General features: G+C 44.8%; 1 protein-coding gene across 2 annotated transcripts in view; it reads right to left on the bottom strand.

Moving 5' to 3' along the window:
• PCMTD1 (protein-L-isoaspartate (D-aspartate) O-methyltransferase domain containing 1) overlaps positions 1–14,733 on the bottom strand; it is an 88,126-nt gene that overhangs the window by 55,431 nt on the left and 17,962 nt on the right. Inside the window, exon 1 of one of the 2 annotated variants that reach the window (XM_019498631.2) lies at positions 1,355–1,375. The exons of the other annotated variant lie outside the window; for it this stretch is intronic. The gene's annotated coding sequence lies outside the window, so the exon portion shown is untranslated. Of the gene's footprint in view, positions 1–1,354; positions 1,376–14,733 lie in introns of those variants that run through there. 2 annotated transcript variants of the gene reach the window in all.

Genomic DNA, 14,733 nt, shown 5'->3' with positions numbered 1-14,733 from the left:
CCCAACCACATTCTTCCCCACAAACACACAATCACACACTCTCCAAAGGCCACACCCACCCATACCCTTCCCCCAACAAACTCCACACCCCTCCCCAAAATGCACACCCATGCACTTCTGGGGGGAGCCCTGCTCACTGCTATGCACACACATCCATACCCCATGCACACCCCATCTCCCCACAAACCCCATACCCACCCACAGTCCACCAAAGCTCCCCCATACCCATCCACATCCACACATGCCCCCAGGCCCCACATCCACACCCCACCCCCACAAACCCCATACCCATGCACCCCTCCACCCCCACAAGATACAAGAGTTAGGCTTCATTTTGAGCTGTTATGAAATCATCTCTATTATACACGACAAATGCATAGAAACCAGACACTTTTTAAAAAATAAAATATATTATTGTGGATGTTTGATTTTTAGTACAAAATTTGTTTTGGTTTTTTTTCCAGTTCCAAGGATGGCAAATCCCCTTTCCAAAAGGGGTAGTTCTAGGGGCAAAGGGAGGGACTTCCTGTGGCAGAGGTCATGGGTTAGGAAGCGGGACTTCCAGTCCCAAGATGGCAACCAGGGGGCAAGGCTACCCTTATGGCCCTTGACAGCTAGCCAAAACTTATTAAGTGTCCCACCAGCTAAAATAATTGCCTGCCCCTGCAATAAAGCAAAGTTACAGTAAACTAGGCTTACATTACACCAGAGCCTGCTCCAGCTCCGGAAAGTCCAGAATCAGAAGGTGCAATGTTTGCATAAAAGCATTTCTCCCCCACCCACCCTTTCTCCTATAAAGGCTCAGAGCTGCACCTGTTTATTAGCATAATCACGTGGCACCATTTACTTACATCTTCCTTTCATGTTCCTACTTCTAATATGCTCAAGCTTGGTTTGTATGCATACATAATCATTTGCACAGTTCTAAGATAGTTGTAATTAAATTTGACCAATAAGGAGAGTCTGGAAGTCTTTGTTTACATTAATACAGCTGTTGAAGTTAGAGAAACTATAGTTTAAATGTGGTAACCAATAGCCAGCAACCTAGCAAATGGCTTCTTTCTTACAACTCTACCAGAGGTGTTTGGTATTAGTTTTCCCCATCTTGATGTTGAAAGTATACCTGTTCCGTGACACTGACCACACCAGACCATAGAAGTCTAATGGCATCTTGTAACCATAAGAGAGTCAAGTCTCACGTAATGTCACTGTTCACACTATCATCAGAAACATCTCTCAGCTGCAAAATACATGGATGTTTCTATTTTGGGAACATAAAAGAGACCCTCACAGAACTGCCTACACGCTCAAAAGCTTGTATTAAAAGTCTCCAGAAAAAAAATGACTCTCTTACCTCTACCACCACCAGTGTGTAGTTTCTTTCATAATATCCCTGTAGGGAGTTGGTAAAAAAAAAGAGTAGCAATTAATGAGGTGGTTAATGAGGCCATCTTTGAGGCATTACACCTGTTCAGAAGTATTTCTTGATCAAAACGTGCACACATTTTATTGCTCATTTTTGGGACTTTGCCTTACATTGTCATCTGCAGACATGTCTCAAACTACTTTTCCCCCAGTGAGAAACCTGCAGATTTATATTTTAACTAAGACAAAGCTATAATTCTGTTTTTTAACAGCTACAAGACATTTCAGTCAAACACTGACCCCCTCTCTCAGCTTGGTGGGGGATTTCTCTTTAAAAGGTTGCATTTTCTCCATTATCTACTACCTCTAGTATCATCCACATCTCCAGGCATTATAAAAACCTTCATTTTGTAGAATGCTTACTTTTCCTCACAGTTTATTAACTTCTTTTTGCCTGCATGATTCAGCAACCCAAAAGGTTTTATGCACCATGCTATAGAAGTTAGTGATGTATTCTAATCAACATTGCCAAAGACATTAAAGAAAAATTGGAGCACTAGAGCAATACTGATTGGTGTACCACATGCTCAAAAGTGCAAGACCCAAGACCATGCAATATCTGTAAAGCAGCACCAACATAAGGGCAGCCTTCTTCTCCCCAAAAATCTGTAAGTGAAATTCACAGTACATTGGCAAATTGCAAAAATACTGTCAAAAATAAAAACCTCAGCCATACCCCGCATGACACAAGTATTCTCTGGTTATAGGCAAAATAACCCATTCCATTCACACTGCAACTTTCCTAGGAAATAATACAATTCATGAGAAAATCCATTCTGGAAAAGGAGTTCAGGTACACTCAGAATTCACTTCGTATAATTTGACTAATCAAGGATTTAATTTTATTCTGCGCAAACAAAACTCCAATATAAGTTACAACTTCATATAAGCATATAAAAGATATGAATAATAAAGTTAAATTTCTCACCTGTTGCACTTACTCACCTGTGTAACACATATACACACACACGCACGCACACGCGTACACGCACACAGATCAATTTAAATTCAGTTTAAGGGATATGAGCCCAATAAAGCTGACTGGTTTAAAGCTGTCTGGAACAGTTTTTAAAAAGTGTACCTGGAAAATGGAGTACACTTTTAAACTTGTTCCCCATCACACATGGCCACCAAGTATTCTGCAATTTGGGTCTGGCTGGTCCTCCAGGCATCCCATATTGCACTGCTCCCCACCGCCTCTGGCCATTTTGGCATGTAGCCAGAATTCTACTGGCCTGGCTTTTCCCTGCCCTGTTTGCTAGCACTTAAAACCAATGAGAGCTGTCACACTACTTGTTCAATAAAACTTTTTCTAACAACCAGCTGTGTCCTCACTCCCTCGTGCCCCCCAACCTTCTGGGAACTGAAAACATGGGTCTAAGCAGTTTGTCCCCCTCCTAGGTACTCTAAAGTCAGGCAAGCACACAACAGAGCTCAGTCAAGTGCAGGCTACTGAAGTCTATTTAAACTCATGTTTAGGGGAGAATGGAAAGCAGAAAAGTGACCTCCTTGCCCCCCAAACTCCCAGCAACAGGTCATCCACACCCCTGGAGTCCCCAAAGTATAGCTACAAGTGCTCCCTCCCCACACACTTACCCACTGAGAGGCACTGTAGGACAGTTGCTCACTCCCACTCTGGTTATGGAACCACAGAACATCAGTGCTTAAATGATGACTGTCTACCTAAAATGCTACATGTGGACCCATCTGACCTACAACAACTGGGAACCAGTCCACAAGGCGTGCCATCTGGAAACAGTTCAATTGTTACTTATGTCCACACCCCAGATCAAAAAGGCGTCTCAAAAATACGGCCTGCACGCAAGATACGACCTGCAGATTCCCAACATCTGGTCCATGGAGCTACCCACTGGTCTCAGACTGGACTCTTACACCATATACATCATGTGCTGGACCAGCTCTGAGGCCAGATCCAATGTGCACGCTACCCACCCCATACAACCAGGGCTGGATACAGGCATGGGTGAACCGAGCAGCTGCCCAGGACCCAGACAGAAAGGGGGGCCAAAAATGGTGAAAATAATTATCATCATCTCTGGTGAATGGGGGGGCCCCAATACTAAAAGTTCGCACAGAGCCATCAGGAGTCTAGGTATAGTGCCGCAAGCAACTCATAGTCCATGAAGTAAGTCTGACACCCCAATGTAAGCAAAACAGGTAACAGACTGTCCTCCCCCTCATCTTCACAGAAATTGGTATACCTGCCTCCAAGAGTCATTAGTTGCATCTCGCATGGGAGAAAGATTAATGCAACAGCCACTCCACCAATGCATTTACTTTACAGTCTTAAATAACAAAACCTGTTCTTTAGGACTTGGGTCTAATTATGCAAATTATGTTCCCAAAAGTCTTCACCAATGCAGACCTGTTCAAGAGGATGAGTTTTTCCACTTCCAGTCCTAGGAAAGTCCTCTCCTTAATCCTCCCAAATTAACAAAAAACCAAGTTAATCAAACTCACATTATTTTGAATGAAACATTTATTGTTTTGTAGAAAGGTATTTTTAAAAACAGGTCCCTTTTCCTCCTGTTAAAATACTTATTTGAAGAGACTACTTTTTAAATTAACCTGGTCAGCCTATTTGATTCACTGGGATATGCACATGTAATTATTTATTATAATTCAAGTTTGTAAACAAACCATAGCAAAAAAACTATGATTCAATGCCAATGCAGAACAGATGTGAGCAGGTGCAACTCTACTGCATCCTTACTACCTTGAGTATGGTCCAAAGTACTGAAAAATTCCAAGCCTAGTCTATGAGCCTGTTGTGAGCTCTACACAGTAGACTCCTGAAACCTCACAGGACCCATGTTAAAGTCAGGCAGTCAATCTTTGTATATACATCCCTCCACTCAGTCTTTTGCATGCACCTTGATTTATGCAGCTCTCTCTACTTCTCTCTCTCATTTAATTCCAGGGCTCCATATTGATGCAAATATGATTACAGAACTGGGGCCTACGTATGATCAATATGATTCTCAGAAGGATATAATTTAGGACTAAATCTATCGCATCTTTTGGAGCCTTTCAAGTTTGTAAATTCCTTTACTGAGATTTTCCATTAGTCTATAGCAGGAGTGCTCAACCCTTGGCATGCACAGCCATGGCACAAGAATGGCACACCCCACAGGACTCCCTATTGGTTGGGAAATGTGGTGGCAGGGGAGCAGTGGCAATTAATACTACCACCCATTCCCTGCTGCCAAGTTCCCATACCCTGCACAGCTGGGTCAGGAGCAAGGTCACAGCTCCTCTCCCCACCATATGGTCAGATTGGGCCCACCAACCAGATACGGCCAGTGGAGGGACCAGACATTATTCATCTGGCCCACAAGGCAAAAAGATTCAGTACACCTAATCTACAGCAAATGGATACCTGGAGTCTTTTGAATCTTTCACCTGATGCCAATAAAGGATGGTTTTATTCTAATCCGAAGAATTTTGTGATAATGTTTTTCTTACTTCATAAGTAATTACTGCTGCACCAGGTAGGCTTTTATTTATTATCTGAAACTCCACCCTTCCCTCCTTGCTACACTTTGGCAAAAAAAGTTGAAAACTGAAAGTAGCATTTAGACTTTGTTCCACATGTTGGGTATCTTGTTCCCAGACATTGCTGATATACAAATACATTATCACAAATAATGTACATACCATTACCTTATTTACAGAACAGTAAACCACCATTTCTCCTCTCAAGGAAACTTACATAAGCAGTTTATCAAATTCTTCATTTACACCAACTACATATAGGGTTAAGATTTTTTTTCTTTAGTTCATAATGGGATTATTTTTTTTAAACTTGGTTGTCTCTGTTCCCTAACTTTCAGAACAAAAATGCTGTCTTTACTGTTATATGGTATTACAGATGAGAAATTGTCAAGTCTCAATGCTTGCTGCACTGGAAAAAAGGTCTGTCAGACATCTCCATTTAGACAGAAGAATGCATTAAAAAAATAAAAAGTAAAAACATAAATGAACACCTTTTCTTTAAAAGTGACTTCAGAGAACTTGTCTGACTTCAAAGAAAAGGATATTGCAGTTACTTTTCATACAAATGAAGCAGCAAATATTCTGCCACATTACAGAAAGTTACCCATGGAACAGAGAATAGCAGGTCTGTCCCTTGTCATCCCTTTGCTCTTCAATACTGGTGGTTATTTGTGATGTACAATTAGCGTGGATCCCACTGCATGCACCTCATGTACTCAAAGCCTTAAATTTTCTTCCCTCCAATCCTAACAAACTTCACATTCTGTATTTCCTAGCACATGAGTCGGCAGTGTCATGAAGCCATCAGAAAAGCCAATGGCACTTTATCGTGTATCAGCAGATGCATGACAAATAGGTCCAAGGAGGTGATACTTCCCCTCTATCGGGCGCTGGTCAGACCGCAGTTGGAGTACTGCATGCAATTCTGGGCGCCACAATTCAAGAGGGATGTGGATAACCTGGAGAGGGTCCAGAGAAGGGCCACTCGTATGGTTAAGGGCCTGCAAACCAAGCCCTACGACAAGAGACTAGAGAAACTGGACCTTTTCAGCCTCCGCAAGAGAAGGTTGAGAGGCGACTTTGTGGCTGCCTATAAGTTCATCACGGGGGCACAGAAGGGAATTGGTGAGGATTTATTCACCAAGGCGCCCCCGGGGGTTACAAGAAACAATGGCCACAAGCTAGCAGAGAGCAGATTTAGACTGGACATTAGGAGGAACTTCTTCACAGTTCGAGTGCCAGGGTCTGGAATGGGCTCGCAAGGGAGGTGGTGCTCTCCCCTACCCTGGGGGTCTTCAAGAGGAGGTTAGATAACCATCTAGCTGGGGTCATCTAGACCCAGCACTCTTTCCTGCCTATGCAGGGGGTCGGACTTGATGATCTATTGAGGTCCCTTCTGACCCTAACACCTATGAATCTATGACTCTTGTGAGAACACAAAAGGCAATACAGCCAACCCTGCCTCACTAGGGTTCTCCAAATCAGAGCCTACATTGACAAAGTCTCTATAAAGCTAAGATTAAGCACAGATTGTGGGATACAACCAAGCCATCTCAAAACAGCATATAATAACTGAGATAAATAACCATTCTTTCTTCTTTGAATGCGTGAATGTGAATCCGACTGTAGGACTGGCACACAGTATCCTTCCCAGTTCATGAGAGTGAAGAATTGTAGCAATATCAAAGTTCTCACAGATTCACAGAAGTTTAGGGCTGGAAGGGAACTTGTGAGATCATTGGGTCCAGCTCCCCTGCTCTAGGCAGGAAAGACTGCTAGGGTCAAATAACCCCAGCAAGGTATGCATCCAGTCTCCTCTTGGAAGAGCTCCAGGGTAGATGCCTGCACCATACCTGCTGAGAGTCTATTCCAGAGTCTGGTCACATGAACTGTGAAGTTTTTCCTTATATCCAGTCTGAAACCTTCTTCTAGGAGTTTATGACCACTGCTTCTGGTTTTCCCCTGGGGCACTTTGATGAATAGTTGTTCACCTAGCCCCTGAAGCTCTCCCCTAACATATTTGTAAGCTGTCACCAAATCCCTTCAAAGTCTTCTCTTTTATAGGCTGAACAGTCCCATATCTGACAACCTTTCCTCATATGGCTTGCACTTCAGGCCTCTAATCATTTGTAGTCTTCTCTGGACTCTCAAGCTTCTCTACATTCTTCCTGAAGTGTAGTGCCTAAAACTGGATGCAGTACTCACCAATGCCAATGCAGTACTCACTAATGCCTCACCAATGCCAAGTAGAGCAGGAGAATAACTTCCTTCGTTTTGCTTCAAATGCATCAGTTAATGCACGTCATTATATTGTTTGCTCTGCTAACTGTAGCATCACAGCAGTGGATCATATTTATTTTATGGTCAAATATGACCCCCAGGTCCCTTTCAGACATGGTGCTAAGTAGTGTAGCACCACTGAGCTTGTAAGTTTGTTGTGGATTTTTCCTCCCCAGATGGAACATTTTACACTGCAGTGTTGAACAGCATCTGGTTATGGTCCGCCCGTCTAACTAATCCGTCTAGGTCCGCCTGGATTATCATCCTACCCTGAGGAACGACTGCACTTCCCCGAAGCCTAGTGTCATCGGTGAACTTTGCCAGTGTGCTTTTCACCCGCACATCCAGATAACTGATGAAGACATTGAAGGACACTGGTCCAAGTACTAAACCCTGGGGGACTCCACTGGCTACCTTCCGCCAGGTCGACACAGATCCGTCTATTAGTACTCTCTGGGTCCGACCTCTCAGCCAGTTTCCCACCCATCTGACCGTTAAATTGTTGAGCCCATTGTCCCCTAGTTTTACCTTGAGTTGAAGTGTTGCTTCCCTAAAGTTGGCATCTAACCTGGCCTTCACAGTTAAAGCATTGTTTACCAAAACTGCAACATTACAAAAATGTAAGACTAACATGTTCCTGAAGCAGTTAAAACATCCTAGCAGAGTCTACCTATATATTCAGTGGGAGAGGCTCACTGGCTACCTGATACCAGATATGATCCACATTCATTCAGTTCATTCATAGTTCATTCAGTACTACCTTCTTAGGCTAGGAAGAGAAATTACGCACAAACTGGTTTAAGTGATCAGAAACTGATTTTAAACCTGTAACAGAACATACATTCAGTGCGTATAAACCAATTTAAAAATGACTGAAACTGGTTTAAGATGAACCTGGATGGATGTAGTATCAGACTTAACTGATTTAGGTTAAATTGGTTTACTGAACTTCTGTCCCAGATCCCATCCAGATTCAAGTTAAAACTAGGAGCTAAATCATAGTCCCCCAGCATACCAGCCTGCTTTTCTAGCCCTGGGCTGTGCTGTCTGCTTCAGCAGAGAAAGTTGGGGGGCAGGAGAGGAAGGCAGAGACTGCACCCTCAGGCAAACCCCAGCTGGGGTCTGAGGCCGGGGGGAAGGGGGGGCAGTTAAACTGAGCTTGCCCCAAGTAAAGAGATGCCCTGCCTTGTTAAAAACTTACTGCTGTCTGCAACTGTGCACTACAAATCCCAGAGGCACCTGGAAGTAAGAAGAGGAAGTGATGAGCCAGAGTCTTGCTGGTATAATTTTAGACTGCAAATCCCAGGGACTTTGGGGGCAGCAGGAAGAGGAAGCAAACACACAGCCCATGCTGGCTACATACCAGAGAGCCATGCTGTAATACCCCCTGGCTTCTGGCCTGAGCCACTGCAGGCATGTGGCTACATTTCCTGAATCAAAAGTGAATGTCTATTAATTTGTTTTTCAGTTTAATCTCTGCAGTTTAGACTAACCTGCAAAGACTGAATCCATTCAGCCTCAGGCTTTTTGACCTTCTGTCCTTAGCCTTAATGTTTATGGGCATGCTTTTTGATCCATGGTATGGATTGCTGAGTGTGTTTGACCAACCATACTCTTCTTTAGATCATGTTGGCTTAGGCAGTGAGCATCAAGATCTAGATTGCTCTCAATAGTCCATTACCTTGTCAGTTTCCTGCAATAGCTTCTTTTTTTGCCAGCCTTGAATGCCATGTGCCTTCAATATGTTCTTTTAACTTAGACTCCCCTGAGCCTTCTAAGCTGTCTCCACATCTCTTTGTAGTCATATACAGGTCATCAGAAAGTCCGATCACGTTGTTGTAGAGAATCATTACAACATATGATCATGTTGTAATCATGATTATATGATTAATCATATACACGTTGCTTTATCATTTTAATTTTTTTTTTAAGAGTGTCCGAATATTTGAGTGCATCACATTCTAGAGCATCTTCTATTCAAAGAAATACAACTCCTGTCCATAATACTATATACTAACAAAGTTTTTGATATTACAAGCTAGAAACATAATCCTCTAACCCTCACCCTTTTTTCTTCCCTTTAAGTAAGACTTAAATGTTTGTTTAAGCAAGCAGAGTTGCAGGAAAAGAATACAAGTGAGGTCAGGTCTAAAAATAGACAACTTAATTTGTGACACTTAAATGTGTAGCTCTAGGACAGCAGTTCTCAGTTTATTTATTTTTACTCATGGCACCCCTCGGAAGAATGCATACTCTTAGTCGTCACTTGTTTTTTCAGTGCATTAAAATAACAGAGCAATTCTTCTGTTGTAAACAACTCAAAGACCATGAAAGATCAGAATTTTTCAACACTATGGATTTCTGTTTGAAAACTACGGGTCTATCTTGTGAATCATGTTTCTATACTTAACACTGCTAACGTTATAGCAACCCATATCACCCTTGAAAGGACCTCAAGGCACCCTGGTTGACAAACACTGCTCTATGGTAATTTTTCAACAGTGAAAGTCTCAACATTCTAATGAAATAAGGACTTGCCCTGCAAATATCACCCAGTGTAATGCTGCAATAAGAATCTACAGCAATAAACTTGTAGTGAGAGATAACTCTTGATTTCATAGATTTCATAGACATTAGGGCTGGAAGGGACCTCGGAAGATCATCGAGTCCAGCCCCCCGCCCAAAGGGCAGGAAGTCAGCTGGGGTCATAGGATCCCAGCAAGATAAGCATCCAGTTTCATCTTGAAGGTGTTCAATGAAGGCGCTTGAACAACCTCCGGTGGCAGGATGTTCCAGACCTTGGGGGCTCGGACAGTAAAGAAATTCTTCCTTATGTCCAGCCTGAAACGATCTTGTAGTAGTTTGTGACCATTCGACCTCGTCATCCCTTGAGGGGCTCTGGTGAACAAACGTTCCCCCAGATACTGGTGGTCACCCCTGATAAACTTGTAGGTGGCCATCAGATCACCCCTGAGCCTGCGCTTTTCCAGGCTAAAGAGCCCCAGGGCTCTCAGCCTGTCATCGTAGGGTCTGCTTCCCTGACCTCTGATCATGCGCGTGGCTCTTCTCTGGACTCTCTCAAGCTTCTCCACATCCTTTTTGAATTGTGGAGCCCAAAACTGGATGCAGTACTCCAGCTGCGGCCTCACTAAGGCTGAGTACAGGGGGAGAATGACGTCCCGGGATTTGCTTGAGAAGCATCTATGGATGCAAGCCAGCGTTTTGGTCGCTTTACTAGCTGCAGCATTGCATTGCAGGCTCATGTTCATCTTGTGGTCAGTGATGACCCCCAAGTCTCTTTCTTCCATAGTGCTAGCCAACATAGCACTGCCAAGCCTATAAGGATGCTGCAGGTTTTTTTTCCCCCAAGGTGGAGAACCTTGCATTTATCGGCGTTGAACACCATCAGATTCTCATCCGCCCACTTGCTGAGCCTGTCCAGGTCAGCCTGGATCATCCGCCTGTCTTCTGGTGTGGATGCTTTGCCCCAAAGTTTGGTGTCATCTGCGAACTTGACCAGTCTGCTTCTGACTCCAGTGTCCACATCATTAATGAAGATGTTGAACAGTATGGGTCCAAGGACAGAGCCCTGGGGGACCCCACTGGTCACAGGACACCACGATGAGTGACTTCCATCAATTACTACCCTCTGGGTCCGACCCCAGAGCCAATTTTCCAGCCAGTGGATCGTGGAGGACCCAAGGCGATAATTGGCCAGTTTCTCCAAGAGACGATCATGGGACACTAGATCGAAGGCTTTTCTGAAGTCAAGATATATGACATCAATCTCATCTCCCTTGTCCAGGTGATAGGTCACCTGGTCGTAGAAGGAAATGAGATTGGTCAAGCAAGACCTACCCGCAACAAACCCGTGCTGGCTATCCCTTAAGATGTTGGCGTCGGCCAGTCCATTAAGGATGGCCTCCTTAATAAACTTTTCTAAGATCTTCCCCGGGATAGAAGTCAGGCTGATGGGCCTATAGTTAGCCGGATCCACTTTCCTCCCTTTCTTGAAGATAGGCACCACGTTGGCCTTCTTCCAGTCTTCGGGCACTACACCAGAGCGCCAAGAGTTTTCAAAGATCCGCGCTAGAGGCTGGGCTATGATGCTCGCCAGCTCCTTGAGTACCCTGGGGTAAAGATTGTCAGGGCCGGCTGACTTGAAGGTATCCAGCTTCTCAAGATGTTCCTTCATGAAGTCAGCATTAATGGAGGGCAGGGGATCACCCTCACCCAGACTTCCCAGCCCTGTAGTGGGCATGGGCGTCCCATGGGGCTGATGGAAGACTGACGCAAAGTACCTATTTAATAGGTTGGCTTTTTCCTGGGTGTCAGTTGCCCCATCTGGTTCAGCAGGGGTCCAACGTTGCCCCTGCTTTTCCTCCGGCTCCCCACATATCTGAAAAAGGACTTTTTATTGTCCTTGATGCTCAAAGCTAGCTGGAGCTCAGTTGCAGCCTTGGCTTTCCTGGTCAGCTCCCTACAGGACTGGACCAGTGCAGAATAATCCTCCTTGGAGGTGACTCCCATCCTCCATCCTTTGTAGGCCTTTCTTTTTAGCCTCAGGAGGTCTGCTAGGTCCCTGGAGAGCCAGGGAGGCTGCTGTGCCCTCTTGCTGCCTTTCCTCCGAGATGGAATAGACTTAGTTTGTGCATTGAGGATCGCTCCCTTGAGGAGCAATCGCTCTTCTTGAACTCCCCTCTCCCCGTGGTCATGGTCCCTTCGGGCCTCACTGACAAGCCTCCTGAGCTTGTCAAAGTTGGCTTTCCTGAAGTCAAGGACTTCCGTGTTGCTGACTGACTTGCCAGCTTTTCGGCGGATGGTGAAGGTGATCAGCTCGTGGTCGCTGTCACCCAGCTTCCCATCGATCACTAGGTCGCCGACTAGGTCATCCCCAGTAGCCAGTACCAGGTTGAGCAGCGCTTTGCCTCTCATTGGCCCATAGACTTCTTGAGTCAGGTAGAGGTCATCCACGCACGAGAGGAAGCTCTGCGACCGCTCAGATTTTGCTGAGCGATCCTCCCACGAGATGTCTGGGTAATTGAAGTCACCCATGACAACCATGGTCCTGGAGCAAGCTGCCTCAGCCAGTTCCTGGGCAAACTCCTGGTCAAGCTCAGGACTTTGGGTGGGAGGTCTGTAATAGACTCCCACCATTGTGTCCCCTGTGCCGTGTTCCCCACGGATTTTAACCCAGAGGGTCTCCAGCCGTCCACCCTGGTCGCCAATATCGGCTTGCAGGGATGCGTTGCTTTCCTTAACATAGAGAGCTACACCCCCGCCCCTTTTCTCTACACGATCCCTCCTGTACAGGGTATAGCCATCTATACCTGTGGTCCAGTCATGGGTGGAGTCCCACCAGGTCTCCGTTATCCCTATGACATCGTAATTGTTTGCACTGAGCAGGAGGATGAGCTCCTCCTGCTTATTCCCCAAGCTCCTGGCATTAGTGTACAGGCAGGCAAGTGCCCCCTGGGGGGCTCCTTCCTCGCCCACAGATTTTACCAGGGCTGGGGCCGGGGTGGGCTCCCTTGAGTGCTGTGATCCGCTGGCTTTGCAAGGATTGCTCAGTGGGCCAGCAGTGGCGGTAGTCCCCCCGTCCCCCAACGGGCTTAGTTTAAAGCCCGGCAGAGCAGGTCAGCCAGTCTGGCTGAAAAGAGCCTCCTCCCTAGGGGAGAGAGGTGGAGGCCATCTCTTCCCAGCAGCTCGCTGCCTCTCTCGCCAAAGAGCGGGCTGTGGTCATGAAAGCCAAAGCCTTCCTGACGACACCATTGATACTGTATACAGTTATTTTATACATGGAGGTTTACCTAACATCTGGCATTCATGTTTCTAGTGTGTGGGGAGAGGGGGAATAGCCAGGACATCTGAATCCTAAAGGCTCAAAAGACAGAATGCAAAAAACCTACAGATATTTTTTTAAAAAGACCTCTGCCCATGTGCACACCCCCCCCCCCAAAGTTTGAGTTTGGCAATACTGAGCTTAGGAGTTTAATATCAGCTATTTAAAGATGATTTAAATGAAAAGACATCTATACCTAAGTAATAGTTTCATAGTTATTAGAGGCTGGAAGGAACCTTACACATCATCAGGTCCAGCCTCCTTGCGCTTGGGTGGGAAAAACTGCTGGGATCAGATGACCCCAGCAAGGTGGGTGTCAAGATGTTTTTTGAAGATAGCCAGGGTGGATGACTGTACCACCTCTGGTGGGGAGCCCATTCCAAACCCTTGACACTTGACTTGTAAAGAAGTTTTTCCTTATATCTAGTCTGAAGCGATTTTCAATCTTCAATCAGTTTGTGCCCACTATTTTTTGTCCTCCCCTGGGGGTCCTTGGCAAATAGATGCTCTCCCAAGCCCTGATGTATGCCCTGATATACTTATCGACTGCCATCAAGTCCGCCCCCCCCCCCCCCCCGTCTTCTCTTTTCCAGGCTGAATAGTTTCAAGTCCATCAGCTTCTCATTGTATGACTTGGTCTCCAGGCCCCTAGTGTCACAGAGTAATCAAATATTAAAGTCAAGACTTGCTTTTCCTTTATCTTCCTTATTTAGCTATTTACTTTTCAGTTATAAATGTCAAACACTGAATTTTGGCAAGTTAGTACACTTAAACCTTTCCAACATCCTTAGAAGGGATGAATGAATAAGGTCAAAGCCTTTGCCTGCTGTTCTCCTTCCCAGAAGGTTCTGCTGCACTCTTGTTCCAAGATTTGCCTTTTAAATCCCGTACAGTTACCAGCTTCCATCAGAGTTACATTAGGACCATCTTTGCTACTAATCACTACTACAAGTGGCAACCCCTTTCCCTACCAAACAGAAATGTTGTATCCAAAACAATGGTACATGAAAAATAGGCTAGCCTGCATTTCTGCTCTTTCCAGACAGGTCAATGTACACAATATGCCAGCTGCAGGTAAAAGAATCAGAAGACATTTGGAAAGTGTTTGATCAAAGCTAGAGACTAGCAGGTAGGACACTCTTCAGAGCCTAGATAACTACCATAAGCAGCACAAGGGAAATAAGGGTTGTGGCTTTCAGGTTTACAGTAGGTGTAAATCCATTTATTTTGTGACTATAAATTTACAAGTGACAGGGAACAAAGAGAAAAGAGACGTACATCTAAAATTTGGCCAAAGGGACTCAAGTGCATTTCATAGTATGATTGCTTCAAATAATGCCTCTGCAAAGAAAAAAGACAGAGGGGCCCACCTACCACTAGCTCTTTGCCATATGATTGTGAAGTCACCACATTTCCAGGGTTGCTACTGTGGTAGAACTTGAAACATCCATCTACTAACAGGGAAAGTATCACACCTTTTAAAAACAACTCAAACTTTCCTTACTCCATTTGCCATATAAATATAAAATAGGGCTTCCTCCCCAAAAGTCTCCTTCAAAATTCTCAAAACTTGGGTTCAAAACATTTATAAATACTTTTTCTTGATTACAGGGTGTCAAAGCAACCGAAGAACAAAAAACTAAACCACAAGTAAAAAGATGCAGCAATTT

This window comes from Alligator mississippiensis, chromosome 3, assembly GCF_030867095.1.
Source record: "Alligator mississippiensis isolate rAllMis1 chromosome 3, rAllMis1, whole genome shotgun sequence".
Taxonomy (NCBI): Eukaryota; Metazoa; Chordata; order Crocodylia; family Alligatoridae; genus Alligator; species Alligator mississippiensis.
This window is presented reverse-complemented; position numbering and strand designations above follow the sequence as displayed.